The sequence below is a fragment of the Rhipicephalus sanguineus genome, chromosome 3 (genome assembly GCF_013339695.2).
Source record: "Rhipicephalus sanguineus isolate Rsan-2018 chromosome 3, BIME_Rsan_1.4, whole genome shotgun sequence".
NCBI lineage: Eukaryota > Metazoa > Arthropoda > Arachnida > Ixodida > Ixodidae > Rhipicephalus > Rhipicephalus sanguineus.
In genome coordinates this window covers 77,594,809-77,601,362 of record NC_051178.1, presented here as the reverse complement: position 1 = coordinate 77,601,362, position 6,554 = coordinate 77,594,809, and positions in this window count along the sequence as shown.

Below are 6,554 nucleotides of genomic sequence, written 5' to 3'. Positions count from 1 at the left end.
TATGTTAGAGTGCCAAGTTTTCCTTGTTTTTTGTTTGATAAATGTTTGCTGTGCTATGCCCCGAGTCTAGACTGAGTCCATCGCACAGGGCCACACGAAAGTCGTGACACTTGTGCATTCACCTTAGACGACTCGAATGCGAAAGCCTTCTTGCTTTTCTTCTCGCTCGATGTATTGGAAGCCTACATGAACGGCCGGTCATGTAGGCTCCCTAGATGTACTTATCCTGCCCCGCCACCCTCCGAAAGCTTCGTGCACATAGCGTGGTTTCGCACTGCCGCCAGGATCGGAGGCACCTCACCTGGTTTTGCACTGCCTTTGTGTGGTGACGGTGTAGGCTTATCCCACAGGAGCGACAGGATTGAGGCGGCTGAACCAGAACCGATGCCAGCAGGGAACACGAGCCGTGACTTCTACGTGCCACTGCGAAGCGCCGTCTTGTCTTTTCTTGAGATCGCGTGGTATCCGCTTTTGTTCGCCGCCCAAAGGAGGATGCTACAGCGACATCATGTGGCGTTACGTCACATGCCGTCACGCCAGAATTTGTGACGTCATGATGGCGTCACAGAATTCTCGATCTGTGTCGTTATGATTACGTCATATAGCGACATCGTTGCACCATGGTCAAATTTCGTGTTTACTGAGGCAAATAAGGCTTACACTCATTTCGTCACAATCGTGGCTGCGCACATAATGAAAAGCTAATCCATCCAAACGTCTGCTACATATTGCAGCGAAGCAGCTGACATACACACTCCCTCAAACACACTGATGTCTGGCCGACGCATTCTGCGGCCTACATTCTCAGGACGTGAAAGAAAGCACCAACCAAGATAATAATAATATCTGGGGTTTAACGTCCTAAAACCACGATATCATTATGAGAGACGCCGTAGAGGTGGGCTTAGGAAATGTCAACCTCCTGCGGTTCTTCAACATGCACATAAATCTAAGTACACGGGCCTCAAACATTCTCGCCTCCATCGAAAACGCAGCCGCCGCGGCCGGGATTCGATCCCGCGACCTTCGGGTCAGTAGTCGAGCGCCATAACCACTAGACCACCAGGCGGGGCACACCAACCAAGATAATGCACCAACTCAGCAAAGACAATGAAGCAACTCGCCCAGCAAAGCAAAGCATTGTATTCAGAGAAAGACAAAAAGAGAGAGAATGAAAGAAATGGAAAGAAATATTTAGTCAGAAAAGATAGATAAAAAACGCAAGGCCTGCGCTGAAACCGCAGCGCAGTCACAGCGAAAGCTGGAAGAGCGGCGTTTGTAGAACCCGTTGTAAGCTAGCTCTCTTGGGGCTACAATACAAGAACACTAGAAAGGTACCCACTACGCCATAAATCACAATTTTTGTGAAGTTGGGAAGCACCTACTAAGCCATTATTCGTCATTCTGCGGAGAAGCGAGGCACCAGCTACACGTCTGTAACGCATAATGTGCACTTTGTTGACGCGACGACTGATGACGATGAAGAATTATGGCTCAGCCCTTTGTAATAGGCTGGAAGCTTTAAACGGCCCACCAGTTATGTAATTTGCATTGGGTGACGCCTGGTCGCTATTTCCCTCTCCTGTCATGCTGTATAGCATACGTTGACGTGGGAGAGAGACGGGGGGGGGGCGAATAACTTAACTGAGACCCCGAGGAAATGGGTCATGCGCCTATGGGCTTCCTTGGCAACCAATACAAGTGCACTATTGAGGAACCCACTACGCTATAAATCATAGTAATTTTTTAGTAGGGCAGCAGGCACTCTGCCATTTTTCGTCATTCTGCGGAGGGCCGTGGTACGTGCTAAACGCATGTAAGGCAATATGGGCACTTTGCTGATTCTGTGCCTGATGACGATGAATGATTATGGCAGAGCCCTTTGTAATGGGTGGGAAGCATTCAACAACCTACTCGTTGCGCAATTCGCATTGTGTGACGCCTGGTTACAGAATTCAAGTTGTGCGACACTTGCTGCTTATATTACACTTCCACCACGCTATATTGCATATGCTAATGTGGTTCCTTCCCGACATGAAGCAACGTCGTGGGTTCGATTTCCAGCGGGTTATATTTTTCTTGGTTTTTTTCTTTCTCACCCGTTGGCGTCCATTTTATCAACGTCATATCTGTGACGGATGTACTTGGTGGACCCCGGCATAAAACACTTTCGTGTTAAAAATCAATACGCGATGACGTCAAAATATGACCTCATCATGACGCCACAGACCGCCGGAGTTCATGACGTCACTATTGCGTGACAGAACGCGACGTCACATGATGGCATTGTCGCATGACATCGTCGCTTAGCCAAAGGTCGGTTGATCACGGAGGAAGTACAAAACCGTTTCGTGTGTTCCTCCGTGACCTCGTCATGATTTGAGGCACCGTTTCGTAATTAGGAATGAGCATTCGAGGTGCGGAAAGTTTGCAATGGCTCCCATCTTGGAGGCAGTGCGAAACCACGTTAGGCGCGGAAACCTTTCGGGGGGAGGGGAAGGATCAATACAACGACCGAGAAGAAAAATAAAAAGAAGGTAGGAGTCGTGTTTTGCGAATGCCTAAGGGACCTTGTGAGTTTCATTTCTCTCCATCTACCTCAAGATATTACCTGACCACTACGTCACTACCAGCCACACGTTCGCTCTTTTAGGGCAAAAGCTCATTTATTCCATGTCTGTCAAGGTTCTTTGGCCGCCGTGTCTCATGACCTTGGAAGAGCGGCATGGCACAAGCCACGAGTCAGAGAACGGGAACACCCTTGACTCTCAGCCAGATTGTACGCCACTAACGCAGTCTATGCTCTTTCGTCTCTGCGTCGCTATTACTCCAAGTCATACCAAAGGATCGGCTGCGAAGAGGCGTTGCAGGCTCGCTCGCTCGCTCGGAGTCTCGCGGCCGCGGTACAACGTCACTAGGTGCAGGTTTAAGCGCTGTTTTGCCGGCACTTAGTCACTCAGTCTCGCCATGTTTGTCGCGTCGGCTTGCCGTTTGTGCGTGCGATTCAGCGCAAGTGGTCGGAGTAATCCAATATTCCACTACATATAGGCAGACACCAGACTGCGAAATCTCAAGCGAGATTGCCTGCCTAAACACTGGAGCAAATGGAGGCCTGCTTAGAAAGTTATATTTAGGCTTACTAAGCGCGGAAGCGTGCGAAAATTAAAGCCACAGCAGCCGCCGCCTGTGTTAGAGGCTTTGAAAAACCAAGTCAAACACATTTCGCTCGTTATAACTAGGTTTGCAAGAGTTAAACGTCAGTCAATTTTTTTGTTCTTTCAAACAAATTTTCACTTCCCGTATCTATCTATCTATCTATCTATCTATCTATCTATCTATCTATCTATCTATCTATCTATCTATCTATCTATCTATCTATCTATCTATCTATCTATCTATCTATCTATCTATCTATATAGCCGCCTACGTCTGGGTGCTCTCGTGCATGTCTCCTTAACATGGTGTAGACCAAAATTGGTATGGGAAAGTAGGAAGGTTCGACGAATCTGACTCTCTGGTCATGACATGGATATTTTGAAAATCCTGTCGCGCTCGTGGCCATACCCTTTCCTCGATACACGTGTGACACATCCGTATACCACAGGCTGTGGTATGCGGGGCCGTGGAATACGGGTATACGGGCGCCACACGTTACTTACAGTTTATATCCACCTATGAACGTTGAGAACAGACATCGGTGATTTAAATGCGATACCGTTAAGAAAAACCGACACTGGCAGCGCAGACCCGACGATTGCAAAGGATAAAAGTTAGGATCCCAGAAGGAATCGGACTCAAGCTTCCTGCGCGTCCGTCAGGTTTTCTACCATAGAACAACGCCTGCTCTAGAAACGGCTTTGGAAAAAGACCCTATGCAAGTGTTATGTTGTCGGTGAAACGTCAACTGTAGTTGTAGTGTTGGCGATCAAATTTTATAATTAAGCAATAAACACTTCATATGTACTACCATGATGTTTCAGGTTAACGTCAATTCTGGTTCCATTGTTGGTTCCGCTTTTATAGCAGTCTAATGAACATTACATTTTTATTCGTATGGTCTAGCAATCTATATTCAAGCGTTGCTCGAACCCAGAGGAATACGCAAACGAATGTTGATATTCACATCAATGCACCGTAGCGTGCACTTTATTTTGATAACACAGACTTCTGCACACTAACGTCAGTGCTAATACTACTTCAGGTCATAAGTTACCATTTAAACGTTAGTGTAGTCGGCGTGCCTTGTAAGCCCAATATGTGCACACAACTCTTCCATTTAGAAAAACACGTCGATCCACCTCGTAACGCTTGGCTCAAAGCCAAATGTGCAGAGTAGAACTACTGGCTTGCTGCTTCGCATGAAAGCGATTCCCACAGGGCGTGGTATCTGTTGAAGTTTTTCGTAGTTTGACCACGACGCTCTGCGGCGGCCATATAGAGGGAGTACAGAAGCCATATTTCATAAGAGAGATTGTTGTCATTTTCGAGTACAACCGCCGTCGCCCAGCGAGCGTCAAACTGTGCAAGTCGTACTGATGTACCTCTACGTGGACGCGTAGCCCTGTTTTTTTATTTTTTAACACGAAAGTGTTTTATGCCGGGGTCCACCAAGACTTCAGTGACGTATTTCCGTCACGGAAATGACGTCGAAAAAATATACACAATCAGATGGCAAAGAAAAAAAGGTACCGTCAACGGGCATCGAGCCCACGACCGCTCGGTCCGCAACAACATATGCCGGGCACGCTATCCACTGCGCCACGGTCACAGACTCTGGAGGCTTTACGAACGTGCCTTTTATATCTACCACTCTCCCGGTCGGCTGGGTGGTGTTCACCTCTGCGAGTGGTAAGGTAAAGTAATTCGTCATTGCTGTGGCCTCCGCGACTAGCACTTGCAACGCGTTACGCATCCGTCCCATTCGGCGCGTTTTCAATAGAAGTTGAATTTTTTCAATGCCTTAACACACCGCGAGGTGGCGACCTTTGCCCAAGCGTCGCAAAAGCGTCGGCCTCGCTCAGCATCACGCTAATACAAACCAAAAATAGCTGTGCGAAGCGCGCCTGCCTCACCTGGCTGTAACACCGCGTTCCATGCTCACGCGCTCGCCCCGAGAAAAATCGCGGCCGGGCTACCAGGGCGGCACGGCGCCCTTTGCGTTTCCCTCTAGTCCGGCCGTGGTGTTCAATCACATTTTAACATGCCGCGGGATGGCGACCAAGTTCTGCGTCCAATATGCGACGCTCTTCTGGCTATCACACCTCGTTCTCTGATAACGCTTTCACCGTTACCTACTACACCTACCACAAGGGTTTGTTTAATCATTTAACCAGGACGTCAGTCGTCGGGATGGAGATGTACCACCAATCATCAAATTGGGTGCATGGGCACACTGCGCTTGCATAGGCGGCTCCACCAGCGCGGCGGCGTTCAGCGCCAACGCGGCCGTTTCCGCGTCCCTGGGGTGATAGCGTTCACTCCGTGACCACACGCGCGGCTGCTTGTGCAAGCATGGTGTCGTCTGCGTGCGTTCCTCTGCAACTGCTGGCTGGTTTTCAGACCGCCGAAGGTTCGGCATTGCTTTTCAGGCGAGTAAATATTGATAACGGCAAGCTTCTGTACGAGGAAGGTCTTGTACAGTCGCGCTCAATATGACTTTCAACACGGGAGCGCGTGGCCTCACGAGCTTAATGATTGCGCACGACTTCAACTTGCTTCATTTCTGCAATTAATATTATTTTCTTATTTGGGAACATACCCAGTGAGAGACCAGCGTTTAGTTGTAGAAATAAGGGCTTGTGGAAGGAATGAGAAATCTTTAAACTCGTGAGGCCACAGGCTCCCGTGTTGCAAGTCATATTGAGCGCGACTGTACCTAGTGGTAAATATTGTCTCTGAAGACGGAAGCGTGGTGACAAGTCGGTGTATGTTCCAAACGCGCATCAACGCTCCGTCGATGACTATGAAGTTGAAAGTAAGTAGGCGTTTTTATCCAATGGTCTCGTTTTATTTCATTCTGTTTTGTTCTTTTGAAGCTCTCTCTCTAAAGAGATGCGTCATTGATGCGACCTGCGACGGTAGAGGAGGCATGCTAGTGCAAGCACGCTGCGGCAGTGAACGCGTGTACCTGCAGACATATAGAAAACTGATTTTAGCACGAAGATTTTGTTATGTAAAACTAACAAAAATAAGAACTAGAATTAAACAATATCTTCGGGATACCGATTCAGCGTGAAAAAGCACATATCGCCATTCGGAGACCATTATCAATGGGTATATCACAATTAATGCAGGTCCGAAACAATGTTTCATTTCATGGGCGCCTCTCCCATTGAAGAAACATAACACCCTGCACCGAATAAAATGACGAAATGTCTTGTCACGACGAAAAAGTTGTAGCCAACGTTGGCGTCTCTCCTCCCACTGAGCCTTCGGGAAGCGGTAAAACTTCGTTCCAGGTGAATTGCTGCAGGTATTGTGATGGCCCACAAGACAACAAACCTTGTTGCTGCGACGCGGAGCCATGGAAGGAGCGCCAAAGAAGAAACGCTTCG